A 17196-nucleotide genomic window follows, 5' to 3' on the forward strand; every position below is an offset into this window, starting at 1 on the left:
GCCTCCAATTCACCACTTACTCAGTTTAGAGTTTCCTTCTCTACCATTAAATGCTGAAGTCAATAAACTTTTTTTTTTTTTTTTTGATTGTGGGATCAGAATTTCAGTTAGTGGAGAAAAAGATGACATACCTCATAAAAGATGATGAAGTTGGAGGAAATTGGAGGAAAGCAAAAACATCTGTAATTTTTTAGATATTTTCATTCAAGAAAACATATTTTATTCAAATTATTATCCATTTTTAACACGGTACCTATTTGTTTTTGGTTCTTTTCATCACTCTTTTATTGTATGTGTGTCCTAATGAGTCTTCACTAATCTATGGTAATAGGGAAAATGACATAGGCTTAAAATACCAATGTTGAGTTCCTCAAACAAGCATTACTGAGTCTTCCGTACTATAATAATAAACTGCAGGTATTAGGAAAAAGGACTAATATATTTTATTAATTTCATGTTAATTATGAAGACAGTATACTTCAAGGAATAGTATTTGACCCACTGTGGGTACTAATGTCTGTAATTAGCCACAATTCAATTAGACCTTACCGCATAACTCAGATCAGTACCTCACTTAGGGCTACCATCAATGTCTTATATGTTGTTCTTTCATGTACATATCTCAACCTCTCTACCAGACTATACCCTCTCAGAAAAAATCCTCACTTGTTTTTTCTTGGTGACTATTATTTTCCTATCATGGTGTCCAACACCCAGTATTCACTCAGTAGTGCTTTTGGACTGCATAAATGATTTTCATCTAAGTTCTCTTATTTGCAAAGTACTTTTCTAAAAATATACTTTTTCAAATCCATTCCAGAAGAAACACAAATGTAAAGTGTTTTTGGTTACCTTGGCTTGTTCATCCAGATGATTTGCATCAACGTTACTTTTATTTTGCAGTACGCGGGCCTCCCATTGCTGTGGCCTCTCCCGTTGCAGAGCACAGGCTCCAGATGCGCAGGCTTAACGGCCATGGCTCACGGGCCCAGCCACTCCGCAGCATGTGGGATCTTCCCAGACCAGGACACGAACCCACGTCCCCTGCATCGGCAGGTGGACTCTCAACCGCTGCACCACCAGGGAAGCCCTCAACGTTGCTTTTTAAAAAATTAATATTTATTGGAGTATAGTTGATTTACAATGTTGTGTTAGTTTCTGCTGTACAGCAAAGCAAATCAGTTATACATATACATATATCCATTTGTTTTTAGATTCTTTTCCCATATAGGTCATTACAGAGTATTGAGTAGAGTTCCCTGTGCTATATAATAGGTTCTTATTAGTTATAGATTTTATATATAGTACTGTGTATATGTCAATGCCAATCTCCCAGTTTATCTCTCCCCCACTTTTCCCCTTGGTAACCATAAATTTGTTTTCTACATCTGTGACTCTAGTTCTGTTTTGTAAATAAGTTCATTTATTTTAGATTTCACATATAAGTGATATCATATGATGTTTGTCTTTCTCTGACTTGCTTTACTCAGTATGACAATCTTTAGTTCCATCCACACCACTGCAAATGGCATTATTTTGTTCTTTTATATGGCTGAGTAATATTCCATTGTATATATGTACCACATCTTTTTTAACCATTCATTGTCAATGGACATTTAGGTTGCTTCCATGTCCTGGCTATTGTAAATGGTGTTGCAATGAACATTGGGGTGCATGTATCTTTTTGAGTTATGATTTTCTCCAGATATATGTCCAGGAATGGAATTGCTGGATCATATATTAGCTCTATTTGTAGATTTTTTAAGGAACCTCCATACTGTTTCCCATAGTGGCTGTACCAATTTACATTCCCACCAGCAGTGCAGGAGTTTCCTTTTCTCCACACCCTCTCCAGCATTTATTGTTTGTAGATTTTTTTGATAATGGCCATTCTGACCGGTGTGAGGTGATATCTCATTGTAGTTTTGAATATTTTATTTTCAAACTCATTAAGATGATTAATCCTAGAATTAATTATAATGATGGAGGTGGTAATATTAACCAGCAGCAATTTTTTTTTTTTTTTTACAATAGAGAAAGCTTTCAGTCACATAATCCCATTGATCTTTACAAAATTCCATGTACTTGCATGGTGGTTACTATAATTCTTATTTTACAGTCGAGTGAGTAAAGAAAAAAGAAGTCATGTGACTTGTCCAAAATTACATAGGTATTAAGTGCAGGTGATGGGGGAACATGTATTCTGGTCTTTCTGACTCCAGTACCTCATGTTAAATGGTCAGTCATGAATTTTCAAGTGCCTAAATTATAAAGCCTTCCTCAATCTAAAAACAAAACACACAAACACCCACTTATTAAAGAAATCAACTGTCCACATGACCACATGACTATCAGAAATTCTCCTCCCATTGCACCTCTCATTCCATGTTTCTGGTACTTTGTTGATAACAGAAAGTATGTGCTTTCTCAAATTGCTTTCTAATTTACAAACATATTCTTTTCTGCAGAGTATTTTCATTGCCTCCTATTGATTTGTGTTTGTTTATTCATCCTTAATGAGGTGAAGAATATTATGCAGCTGTGCTGCCTGAGTTTGAATGGTCACAGATGAATTTATGTCTGAACCATCTGGAAGTTGTGGATCAAGAGAGGCTTAAGGCAGGCCTTGTCCTGCATCTCTCAGGGAAGAGTACACAGAGGGACCAAGTGGAAGTCTCCTCCTGCCTTCCTCCTCTGGGGCCCCTCAAGTTTTCAATTCAATCCCTTCCCTGCCTCAGTTAATGGAAACTTCTTCCAGAGTCTTCTCTCTCCACGTTTCTGCTGCTGTCCCATCCCTTACAGTATATTTACCACACTGCAACCAAGGTGGTCTTTTAAAAACAAATCTATCAATCACTTGTCCAAAAGCCTTCAAGAGCTTCTGATACATTTCTCACTTTTCCACTCCCACCCTTTTAATGTGTGTTTTGAAAATAGACCACCATTACCATTTTCCTTACCATGAAAAAAAATCTAAGAAAAGGATAAAAATATAATGGAACTTTAGCTTAAATTTATCATTTTCTATTATTTAATGACTTTCAAAGCATACCATGGGCTATCAACTATTTTATTTTCATAGACCTGTAAAATTGAACATCCATGCTCTCTAGGACTTGCCAATCTAGATGGCTGATAAGAGACTAAATGTGAGTTCCTTCTATGGTTTATGACAGTGCTGTATTTCTACACCATCCATTGCCTTTATTTGTGGGAAAACAGAACTTCTGTCTCCTTATTCTTCAAGGAGAGAATTCTTAAACTCCACTGGGTAGTCTATATGCCTAAACTCCACTTCTATGTGATTATATTCCCAGAGCCAATCATTTCAATGGAGAAAGAACCTTCATGACTATAGGAAATCCATTTAGTATCCCACTTGAGATGAAAATTAAATCCTATAAGTCCTTTTTTGTTTATTTTGTTTTGTTTAGCTTCAAATTTGACATCTTTTAAAAGAGATAAACTAATCCACTGTGTGAAACTAGTCCCTATTTGGCTATCCACTAAAATAAAATAAAAATTTTATTTGTTTGAAGGAATTTCTCTTGGAATATTTCTTGGAACAGTTCACTCTCTAATAAACGTTAGTTTTTCTAAATTCAGCTAGTAGCAAAATGTTTATTAATACTCTTATTTTCATCATAGTGGTCTTTTGAAATAAGCATGCACAATATCCTGTAAGCAGCCTTGAGCATAAGTTTGTTAAGAACAGATAGAAATTGATTTATTAAGTAAATGTTTACTAAAGCTCAATTCCATAGTAATTCACAGGATATTAAGCACGAAATAACAGTCCATAGAGAATGCTAGTATAGCTGCCAAAAGCATACTAAAAAAGCATACATAGAGTTTTCAGCAATGTACAGCCACTCCAGAAGTTATATGCAAAACAGAAAAACAGTATTTACACGCTCGCTTATAGGAAAGCAAAGTCTCTGGTAGAGATTAATTGTTGAGAGATAATTCTCTCCGAGTCTCTAAATTTCTGTGTGTCTAATGAGTGGGGGCATTAATGCCCTTTTGCTCTAAAATATCTTTCCAAGGATGTGTGTATAGAAAAATAGCCTTGTAAATTAGAGATGCTATCTCTCCCTGGAGCAGGGGACATGTTTGCTTAGTGTTCTATATAATAATTTCTCCTAGAAAAATCATCAGGCACGTCTGCTTACTATCCTTTATAAAAGATTCAAGTTACTGAAGTTTAGGTTCTTCAGCTGTGAAACAAAATTTTCTGCATGCTGCATATCCTTCATGGGACTTGGGGGACCAGGAGGAATGATACAAACATGAAGCTCATGCTGCCTTCTCTGCTGTGTGTAATAATCTCCTTTGTCTCTGATCAAGATATCTCATGTCTTCTGTTAACATCCACAAGACTATGGCAAGTTTACTGTCTTGCAAATAGGGTGAAAATATTATATTCTTAGCAGTTCTTGACATTAATTGTTAGATATCTAATATTTACAGTTTTAACAAATACCACTAGAAAAGAGGGTATCATGTTATGGTCCTGTTTTACACAGAAAACAGCCCCTACCTGTCCTGACTGTTGAAAGGGGACTTAGGAATCACAATCAATTGTCCTTGGAAGCTCTAAGAATGCAGTGCACCATGCCCCACTCTGCAGTCTGAATTTATACTACTTGCTATTTATACTACTCAATGTGAAATTCTAATAAAAGACTGATTAGAATTCTTGAAGGAGATAATGGAGAGAAGGGGCAAGATACAATAAATGACAAGATAATGCTGAACATTTTCTGGAATTCAAGAAAAAACAGAAACTTAAGTGAGGGAAACATGTCCAGCCTCAGCTTCATTTGAGGTCCCTCTCTCTCCTGCAGTCACACTGGTCATTTTTCAGCTTCTTAAATATGCCAAATTCTTTGCACTCTCGGGGACACAACCATGCTATTCTCTTTCTGGAATGCTATTTCCAGGAAGTGATGGGCTTTTAAGTGGTGGGCTTTTACTCATCCTTTAACTTCAGTGGCATGTCTCTGAAAATTCTTCTCTAACCATTGTATCTAAAATAGTCTCATTTCCCTTAGTTTTCACAAAGCAACTTTTTTATTTCCATGGAGTATGGTTACTTTAATGATATATGCATGTACTTGTTTATTATTGTCTCTCATGGTGAGGGCTGAGACCATATACCTTCATGTTCTTCATTGTATCCTGTCTTTGGACAGCTTTAGCAAAGTACCATAGACATGGTGGCTTGTAAACAACAGAAATTTATATCTCACCATTCTGGAGCTGGAATTCCGAGATCAGGGTGCCAACATGGTGAAGTTCTGGTGAGGGTCTTCTTCTGGGTTGCAGAATTCTTGTTGTATCCTCACATGGCAGAAAGAGGGTAAGAGAATCCTCTGGGGGTACTAATTCCCATTCATGTGGGCCCCACTTCCATGCCCTAAATACCTCCCAAAGGCTCCAACTCCTAATACTAGCAGTTTGGAGGTTAGGACTTCAACATATGAATTTGAAGGGGACACACATTCAGTCCACTGCATATCTTCACTGCTAAGCACACTGCCTAGCAAGTGGCAAGACCTCAATAAATGTTTGTTGATTGAATAAATATATCACCAAATGTAAATGCTTAATCCACTGAACATAAATATCAGATTAAATAAATATGTATAGTTATAAAACTATTATGTATTTTTATATAAAACTGCAAAATGATTGAAAAGAAAATCCCTTTATAATGGGCTGAGCCAAAAAAAAAAAAAAAGTAACTAGTAACTCCAACAAAGCCCATGGGTAACTGCAAGCTGTTGTGACCAGAAAGTTTCATTTCTGAGTTGATAACTTGAGAAATATAAGTGTGAGTATATTAGTAAAAATTAGAAAGGTATATCCTAACTGGAACTTCGAACAGACTATGTCCTTTCCAAATTACTAAAGTGAGACAAAGAATTAAGAAAGACGACCACTGCCCCAAAACAAGGACAGCTACTTCTTTAAAGACTATCAGACAAAGGCAGATTCAAGACTGAATTTTTAAACATCTTTATCAAATATAAAGATGTTTAACCTTTTCCAAAGCATTTTTATGGTGTTTAAACTTTTCCAAAGCATTAAGAAAGACAGGGCACTCTTATGAATGTTGATGATAAGATCCTATATAAGTTATTATAACTTAGATTCAAGCAGTGTGCTAAAATAATAATGCACCATGACCTAAAGTGTTTTATCCTGATTTAACTAAGGAGGTCATACAATTTATTGTCCAAACAAAACCTTTTTGAAAGTAAAAGAGGGTTCTATTAATAATTACTTTCCATACCCAATATTCAATCTATATGGAATTGGTATTAGCTCCACATTCAAAATCTGTACAGAATTCAAACACTTCTCCCTATATATTCGATTTCAGCTCTGTCTGAACTGTATTAATGTCTCTCCTGGTTTTCTGCAATCATTCCTAACTGCTCTCCCTGCTTCCATTACTGCCCTTTACAGTTTTTGTTCTTGTTGTTGTAGAAGAATCCTTTAAAAATGTACGTTGGATTATAGCCCTTTCTGCTCAGAACTTTCTGATGTCTTCCCCTATCCCTCAGAGTAAAAATCAAAGTCCTTTTGGTCAATAAGGTTCAATACGATTTAACCCCTCCTCCCTACCCCCATCCCCAGTGCTCTCCCTCTAGCTTGCTCCCCTCTATCTATACTAACATCCCTGCTGTTCCTTGAATTTCCCGGTTAATTTCCTTGTTTAGGATCTTACAACTGGCTCTTCTCTCTGCCTGGAATGTTTTCCCCAAAGATATCAGTCTGGTTTATCTCCCTCAAGGCTTTGTTACAATGTCACCTTCTAAATGAAGCCTGCCTATCAACTGTATTTAAATAGTACCCACTCACTCCATCCATTACTTCCCTACCTGAAATGTCATATCTATTTAATTTCTCTATTGTACTTACAACATTCTAATATAGTATTTATTCACTTACATTTATTGCTTATTTTCTCTTCTTATATACCAGAATATAAATGCCATAAGGGCAGAATTTCTTTCTCTTTTCTTCTCATTTTCTTGTTTCACTTATATTAGGTGACTAATTAATATTATTCAATTAATGAATAAGTTAAACATTTTCTCCTGAATTTTTTCTAGAATTTCTACTTGACTCTTCTTATATATTCTAGTTCTCTTGAACATGTTATTCAGTTTTCCCAAGGCCATGTCTGATAACCCTGGCTCTTCAGTGGGTATGTTCCTATCATGTTATTTCAGACCTTCTTCCTCTTTCTCCATATGCCTTGTTATTTTTTGGTTGACTACCTGATATTGTAGAGGTAATATGAAGCACTGGATGATTTTACCTTTCTCCAGAAAGGATTTACTCTGCCTTTGGCAGGCAGTTAGGTGAGAGGCAGATCACTTTAAGTCATTCAGAGATTGAACTGATTCACAGTTGAGTCTTTATGAGGGCTGGTCTATTCTAGATTGCTATTACTCAGTGGTATAGCCCTTCAGAGGTCCCAGCTGAAAGATGGACATTTTAGTCCCCATCCACCTTGGCAGGTCCTTAACTCCAATATTTTGCCTCCCAAGCACTACAAAGTTGCCAAAAGTTCTATTCAGTGGTTCGGCCTCTCAACCACCTTGCTTGGAAGAAGTTTGGATAATATAAACTAGTGGCTGTACTGGAAGTAGATGTCCCAATATTTACAGACTATCTGCCATAAATCCTTGTGTATAAACACATTACATAAGCTTTAAATAATGCATGATTAAATGTGGATTCAGCTATTTCCAAAACCTTTGTTTCTTTCTTTTATAAAGCCACAAATTTAAATATTTCTCAAAACACTTAAATCAAGATACAGGCATCCTCCACTTTTCAAAATTTCTCTTTACACCACTTTGCTTGTAGAAGAAACCCACATTAGTATCTGTTTTCACTAACCAAAAGAAATCCAAAGAGGACTTTCACTTTTTAAAAAAAGCCAAAAAGTGAAAATAGTGTTCAGTGTTTGTTTTGCAGGGAGCCATTATAGAGGCAGCTGCACCCGGAGCAGCGAGAGTGGCACCGCCAAGCTCTTTCCCCAGGAACCACACACAGCATCTCAGCTTCAAGCTACCACAGCTTTGAACTGTGTGCAAACATCTATGCTTTATCTCCATTTATTTTGTGTATTCATTAGCAAGATGTGTCCTAAGGTAATTGCTTCTTTGTTTTATGCCATTTTGGCTTACAAAAGTCTTCATAGGAACGCTCTACTTTCAGATAGCTGGCGAAAACTGTACCTGTTTATATAAAGAAAACTTACTTAACTATAATGCTAAAATTATTTTTTCCAGATTGGAAAAATAAGTAAGTATCATCCTTCATGAAAGAATTTTGTTAAAATCAATAAAAGAGGGCTTCCTTGGTGGCACAGTGGTTGAGAGTCCGCCTGCCGATGCAGGGGACACGGGTTCGTGCCCCGGTCCGGGAAGATCCCACATGCCACGGAGCGGCTAGGCCCGTGAGCCATGGCCGCTGAGCCTGCGCGTCCGGAGCCTGTGCTCCGCAACGGGAGAGGCCACAACAGTGAGAGGCCCGCGTACCGCAAACAAGCAAGCAAACAAACAAACAAAAACCCAATAAAAGAATCTCTATGTCTGGATATGACATAAACCACGTTCATAATACTAGACTATGTAATGTAGAACAGAATTTCTCAACGTGTGTTTCTTTTTAGAGGTATTTTATCCCTTTAAAACACGCCCCCCCACACACAACAAAAATGAAAAGTTTATGTTCAAATATGTTTGGGATTTCCTACATACATGTCCCCAGCTTGGGGACATGGGATGTGTTAGGATTTTAAATGTTTTGAATGTTATACACAAAAGACTTGTTTTCCTTTTTCTAAGCCAAGATTTTCCTACCTTATTTAGAAGATAACTTTTTTTCATTTTGTACTTATTGACGTCCAAAGGAAGTTGTTTTCTATGGGACATATATTAAGTAATTGTGTTCTGGAAGAAAATCAATAATATAATAGCGTCTCTACCTTCCAGGGACTTTTTAAAAATAAGTTAAAGAGAAAAATATATTCACATTAAGTTAAAATGGAATATACATTTAAACTCACTTTAAGACTCTAACACAAAAGAAGTCATGATTAAAGAGTAAAACTAATTACCCAGCCCTTTGTGATCAAGTGTACCATGGCATCAGAAGACCAAAACCAATGCCAGGGTTTAATTTAATTAGCATTATAATTTGCAACAATGAATTCAAAGTCTTCTAGGTCAAAACCACAGAAGAACAAGCTTTGAAAATTCCAATGCTGAAACAATGTTGTTTGCCAACCAAGTAAAGGTCACAGTATTTTTTTATTTATTAACTTAAAAGGTTTAGGGTGCTCCCTGCAAATATAGTGCAATAAAAATGGAAGCCATTAAAATAGGCTTGCTTTCTTATATAACAAAACCTGGACATTACAGGGTATTCCAAAATAACACACAACAGGTTTCTTCTTATATATTTCTCATTAACTTTTTAAAGCCTCCTGACTTTGTGGAATCACTGCAGTAAGTTCTAAATGATGTATGAAATGGAAAACAAAATATAGCCTGTCTTTACCTCCTCCTAAGCAATAGGTAATAGCATGCCTGATTTCTTTGGTTTTGTTTTTCATTTTTGGAGAGTTTTTTAGCCAAATTCCTGTCAGGATTGTCATCCTCTTCTATATAAAGCTTTTAAAGAAACCCAACACAGTCACACAAACATGCACTGAGGGAATACATAAAAATCAAGACTTCAGAATTCATTCAGATCATAGCATATTTCACCTACTCTGACCTGCTATTTTAGCTTTTATTATCTGTGGTGTTGTGGTATTCTGTCTCTGTGTGTCTCTCTGGCCTGTTTTCTTAACTGATCTTAAAAAGAGTTTTCATATTGGAATCAACACAATGGCATCAGAGGCCATCTCTTGCACTACTTAAAGTCAAGATAAGAACCCCCACCATGGTATTTGTGATTTTAGAAATATCATTGCTTTGCACTGTCTCCCATAACATAAAAATGTATCTTGCCTCTCACTGTGTTCAGCAGTGAGAAAACTTTGGGAGATAGGAAGTTCATTAGAGTACTTTTGGACTCAGGTAACAGTATATCTGACTAAAAGTGGGCATATAAACAATATGGGTTAATTTTTTCCCCTAATAACGATGAGTCTGTAGATATGCAGATCAGGGTTGGGTAAGTGACTCAGCAGTTGTCAGGACTCTATGTCAGCTTCTCTGGCCTTAAACTCATGGTCACAAGATGGCTATAATAGCTCAATAACACCTTCATAGGACAATATCCAAAAGTAGGAAGGAAGGGGCAGTGGTTTCTTTTCCATGAACATTGTTTATTCAAGAAGAAATAAATATTTCCTGTAAGTCTGCAGTAAACTGCTTTCCTGTCTCACTGGCCATCATTGTATCACTTGCCTGTGCCTCGGCTGCAAGGGAGATTAGGACAACAAACATCCAGCGTTTTTAGCCTCCATAATGCTAAATGGACTCTGTCAACAAGGAAAAAGGCTGTCAAATATTTAACTGTAGCTACCTCAGGAAGAGGCAAAGGAAGTGTTTTTTTTTTTCCAAATATAGACCACTAGTCCTATTTGGGCAACCATTCATTGTGCAATTTTACTTTTCTTTGACATTGAATCCATTCTTGTCTTGTTTCCACTAGACTAAGAAAATTTTTTCTTAATTTAAAAGGACACATTTTGTTTATCCGTCTTATATAAATATGAACCTTTAATACTGTTCTTCTTGAATAAGTTTTCAGTTGGTTTTCAACCCCACCATAACATTAATGAGGAAAAGTTAAAATCCAAATTACTCCTAAGGTTAAACCAACAAATTTCTTGAAATTTAAGGATGAGCCAATATCTGACTTTAAAATCAAAAGTCTATGTAGCTTCAGACAGTCTAATAAATACTGCTGAAACTGTGCACATTTCTAAGTCTTTATGTATGGATACTTTGTTTTGTATAAGAAGCCCAAAGCTTTGGCAAATTCTTAAAGTGTCCACACCCTCTAAAAGTTTAGAAACACTAATAACAATGATAATTATATAATTATCAGGGTGCTTATATGAGCTTATGAGTTGTTTTAGAAAAAAGCTGTCATCTACATTTTAGAAATAGCTTTGATGAATAGTGTCATTATATTTAGAGCCATAGTTTCACAAAAGCATTTTCATGAAGTCCATAATATTTGTTGCTTATCCATATTATTGAACAACAGAGGAATTACTGACCTTCTTTATGCCTAACTCCAGAAAAGGTCAATTGACTACAGAAAAAGTAGATAGGAACCTCATCTTTTATTTTCTTTCTGTGTACTTCTTTCAGCTGTTCAGTAAGTTGTGTTTTTGAAGTGTGCCATTGGTTTATCACAACTGAAACTTAGCAGATAAACGTAAAGCTCGGGTGAAATTTGCCCAAGGTCATATAGATAATAACTGTTGGAGACTCAAAGCCAGGACACATGATGTTGAGTCTAATACTCTTTTTACTATATCACAACTGGCTTTCTTTATGAGGGCTATTTACAGTATAATCTATATGCCCAAACTGGGAGAAAAAAAAACCCAAAAAACTATTCTCATTATTCTACATGTTTAGTTGGTCTACAGAGGCAGTTCACAGATTCAAGGTAAATTTTCAAATGTATGCATTTTCAGTAACAACATTGCAATTCCATTGACTACATTAACAATCCCCACATTATATATGTTTAGTAATACATTCCTTGAAGACCATACACATAAATTCAGAAAATAGGGTAAACCCTCTTTGATTTATGATTCTAGTTATTTGAGTAAATGTCATGTATACACAGAAAAATAATTAAAATATTAAAATTTACTTTTGATCTTTAAGAATGAAATTAGTTGCCAATCATTTTTAAGTTTCTATTTTAATCATTGTGAACAATACATTTAATTAAATGTAATAGTTTTCCTCAATTTTATGCTATAGATGGTTTAAATCTTCATTTAAATGTTAATTGCCAGTAACATCATGGAAAATCCTTTATAATTCAATTTTATTCTGCCTTAATTTTATAAAATCCAGGATATTTATTTCATTATAAAATATGATGGGACATTATGATTGTGAGAAGGTGAAAATGAATATAAAATTCTGCAGTAGTCTCCAAACAATTTTGCATGATGATTCCAAAAGAGTAAAATATACTGTTTTCATGTTAGTTTCAGCAAATGGAGCTTAAAATTCACAGTTACAGTCAAGCTGCAAAATTCTTCTTCATTCAAAAGAGGAAATGATTACCTTCTGGTCCTTTCATTATTTATCAGCAAGTTGCTACAATTAGATTAGGGATGGATGAAAACCTTATTTTCCATTTCATTCTGTGTTACATTATCTGTGCAGTGCATATTGTGTATTTAATAGAAGTTTAGAGTAAAAAGGTTAAATAGATTTATAACTTTGATGGGCTCAGTAAGGCACAGTGCCATAGTTGCCTGGTCAGACTGAAAATCGATTTATGAGTTTAAAATGCAAACGGTGCTCAGTTTTAAGCAGAACTATTGCTAGACCTTCCTTAGGGAGGTGCTGGCCTATTCTTTTCACAGGTGGTTCCAGGATGCCTAAGAAGAAGATGTTATTCCTAGAATATAACAGTTATGAGAATCTCATGTTGAGCCAGCAGATTTATTCAGCATTAGTAGAGAGACCTCACTAATTGTATACTGTGCCAAAGAACTGTTCAAGTATTTAGTAAAGGCTAATCATTATTATTTAATTATTATCACATGAATTTTGTGATATATCAATTGTTTTAATGACACCTTCAATCTTTCACATACCCGTGCCCTTTGTCATGTGAATTTATACATTCTCCCACCAAAGGATGGATTATGTTTCCCTGTCCCTTGATTTTAGTTGGACATATGACTAGTATGGATAAAAAGATGTTATCAAATGATACACAAACCAAGACTTAAAAAAAGGGTTCACATATTTCCACTTGTGCTCTTATATCTTTGTCTCTGCCCAAGTTGGCCTGCTGGAAGATGAAGAATGCAGGACCCAGTGACCTATGTTGCCCCAGTTAGTCATATTACAGACATGTCAGTGATCCCAGCTGAAAACAGAAGAACTGTCCAGGCAAGCTCAGCCTTAAAAACTCACCTGCATGCACTCAGGGGACCTACACACAAAGGCAGAGCCAATTCCAAAGCTGAACCCAAGGAGCTGTGCGAACAAAGAAAAGAACAGGATATTTCTCTCAGCAGCCTCAGGAGCAGTGGATTAAATCTCCACAATCAACTTGATGTACCCTGCAACTCTGGAATACCTGAATAGACAACAAATCATCCCAAAATTGAAGTGGTGGACTTCAGGAGCAACTGTAGACTTGGGGTTTGCTTTCTGCATCTAATTGGTTTCTAGTTTCATGTTTATCTTAGTTTAATATTTAGAATTTATTATCATAGGTAGATTTGTTTATTGATTTTATTCCTTTTTCTATATATATATATATATATATATATATTTCCTTTTTCTCTTTTTGACAGTGTGTATGTGTATGCTTCTTTGTGTGATTTTGTCTGTATAGCTTTGCTTTTACTATTTGTCCTACTGTTCTGTCTGTCTGTTGTTTTGGGGTTTTTTTTGGTATAGTTTTTAGTGTTTGTTACCATTGGTGGATTTTTTTTTGGTTTGATAATTCTCTTCCTCTTTTTCTTACTACTTTTAAATATTTTTTTTATTTTAATAAATTTATTTTATTTATTTATTTTCTTTCTTTCATTTTTACTCCCTCTTCTTCTGAGCCGTGTAGCTGACAGGGTCTCGGCGCTCCTATTGGGTGTCAGGCCTGTGACTCTGAGGAAGGAGAGCTGAGTTCAGGACATTGGTCCACCAGAGACAACCCAGCTTCACATAGTATCAAATGGCGAAAGCTCTCCCAGAGTTCTCCATCTCAATGCTAAGACCCAGCTACACTCAACAACAAGCAAGCTACAGTGCTGAACACCCTATGCCAAACAACTAGTAAGACAGGAAAAAAACCACACCCATAAGCAGAGAGGCTGCCCAAAATCCTAATAAGGTCACAGACACCCTGAAACACACCACCAGACGTGGTCTTACCCAACAGAAAGACAAGATCCAGCCTCATCCATCAAAATACAGGCACCAGTCTTCTAACACCAGGAAGCCTGCAAAACCTATTGAACCAACCTTAGCCACTGGGGAGAGACACCAAAAATAATGGAAACTATAAACCTACAGCCTGCAAAAAGGAAACCCCAAACACAGTAAATTAAGCAAAATGAGAAGACAGAGAAACACACAGCAGATGAAGGAGCAAGGTAAAAACCCACCAGACCAAACAAATGAAGAGGAAATAGGCAGTCTACCTGAAAAAGATTTCAGAGTAATGATAGTAAAGGTATCCAAAATCTTGGAAATAGAATGGAGAAAGTACAAGAAACATTTAGCAAAGACCTAGAAGAACTAAAAAGCAAACAAACAATGATGAACAACACAATAAATGAAATTGAAACATCACAATAAATGAAATTCTGCTATTGATTCTCTAGAAGGAATCAAGAGCAGAATAACTGAGGCAGAAGAACAGATAAGTGACCTGGAAGATAAAATAGTAGACATAACTATGCAGAGCAGAATAAAGAAAAAAGAATGAAAATAATTGAGATAGGGTCAGAGACTTCTGGGACAACATTAAATGCACCAACATTTGAATTATAGGGGTCCTGGAAGAAGAAGAGTAAAAGAAAGGGTCTGAGAAAATATTTGAAGAGATTATAGTTGAAAATGTCCCTAATATGGGAAAGGAAATATTCAATCAAGTCCAGGAGGAACAGAGAGTCTCATACAGGGTAAATCCAAGGAGAAAAACGCCAAGACACATATTAATCAAATTATCAAAAATTAAATACAAAGAAAAATATTAAAAGTGGCAAGGATAAAACAGCAAAAAACATTCAAGGGAATCCTCATAAGGTTAACAGCTGATTTTTCAGCAGAAACTCTGCAAGCCAGAAGGGAGTGACCAGATATATTTAAAGTAAAGAAAGGGAAAAACCTACAACCAAGATTACTCTACCCAGCAAGGATCTTATTCAGATTCACCAAAGAAATTAAAATGTTTACAGACAAGCAAAAGCTAAGATAATTCAGCACCACCAAACCAGCTTTACAACAAATACTAAAGGAACTTCTCCAGGCAGGAACCACAAGAGAAGGAAAAGACCTACAATGACAAAGCCAAAACAATTAAGAAAATGGTAATAGGAACATACACGCTGATAACTATTTTAAATGTAAATGGATTAAATATCCCACCAAAAGACATAGACTGGCTGAATGAAAAAAAAAAAAAAACTAGACACATATATATGCTGTCTACAAGAGACCCACTTGAGACGTAGGGACACATGTGGACTGAAAGTGAGAGGATGGATAAAGATATTCCATGCAAATGGAAATCAAAAGAAAGCTGGAGTAGCAATTCTCATATCAGACAGAATAGACTTTAAAATAAAGACAGTTACAAGAGACAAAGAAAGACACTACATAATGATCAAGGGATCAACCCAAGAAGATATAACAATTGTAAATATATATGCACTCAACATAGGAGCACCACAATACATAAGGCAAATGCTCACAGCCATAAAAGGGGAAATCAACAGTAACACAATCATAAAAGGGGACTTTAACACCCCACTTTCACCAATGGACAGATCATCCAAAATGAAATAAATAAGGAAATACAAGCTTTAAATTATACATTAAACAAGATGGATTTAAATGATATTTATAGAACTTTCCATGCAAAAACAACAGAATACACTCTCTTCTCAAGTGCTCATGGAACATTCTCCAGGATAGATCATACCTTGGGTCACAAATCAAGCCTTGGTAAATTTAAGAAAATTGAAAACATATCAAGTATCTTCTCTGAACACAATTCTATAAAACTAGATATCAATTACAGGAAAAAAACCATAAAAGAAACACAAACACATGGAGGCTAAACAATACACTACTTAATAACCAAGAGATCACTGAAGAAATCAAAGAGGAAATCAAAAAATACCTAGAAACAAGTGACAATGAAAACACGATGACCCAAAATCTATGGGATGCAGCAAAAGGAGTTCTAAGAGGGAAATTTATAGCAATACAATCCTACCTCAAGAAACAAGAAACATCTCAAATAAACAACCTAACCTTACACCTAAAGCAATTAGAGAAAGAGAAAAAAAAGACCCCAAAGTTAGCAGAAAGTAAGAAATCATAAAGATCAGATCAGAAATAAATGAAAATAAATGAAAAGAAATGAAGGCAACAATAGCAAAGATCAATAAAACTAAAAGCTGGCTCTTTTGAGAAGATGAACAAAATTGATAGACCATTATCCAGACTCATCAAGAAAAAAAGGGATAAGACTCATATCAATAGAATTAAAAATGAAAAAGAAGAAGTAATAAATGAGATGCAGTAATACAAAGGGTCATGAGAGATTACTACAAGCAACTATAAGCCAATAAAGTGGACAACCTGAAAGAAATGGACAAATTCTTAGAAAAGCACAACACTCTGTGATTGAACCAGGAAGAAATAGAACATATAAACAGACGAACCACAAGCACTGAAATTGAGACTGTGATTAAAATTCTTTCAACAAATAAAATCCCAGGACCAGATGGTTTCACAGGCGAATTCTAATAAAGATTTAGAGAAGAGTTAACACCTATCTCTCTCAAACTTTTCCAGAATACATCAGAGGGAGGAACACTCACAAACTCATTCTATGTGGCCACCATAACCCTGATACCAAAACCAGGCAAAGATGCCACAAAGAAAGAAAACTACAGGCCAATATCACTGATGAACATAGATACAAAAATCCTCACCAAAATACTAGCAAACAGAATCCAACAGCACATTAAAAGGATCATACACCATGATCAAGTGGAGTTTATCCCAGGAATGCAAGGATTCTTCAATATATGCAAATCAATCAATGTGATACACCATATTAACAAATTGAAGGAGAAAAAGCATATGATCATCTCAATAAATGAAGAAACAGCTTTTGACAAAATTCAACACCCATTTATGGTCAAACCCTCCAGAAAGTAGGCATAGAGGGAGCTTACCTCAACATAATCAAAGCCATACATGA

This window comes from Phocoena sinus, chromosome 20 (genome assembly GCF_008692025.1).
Source record: "Phocoena sinus isolate mPhoSin1 chromosome 20, mPhoSin1.pri, whole genome shotgun sequence".
Lineage (NCBI taxonomy): Eukaryota > Metazoa > Chordata > Mammalia > Artiodactyla > Phocoenidae > Phocoena > Phocoena sinus.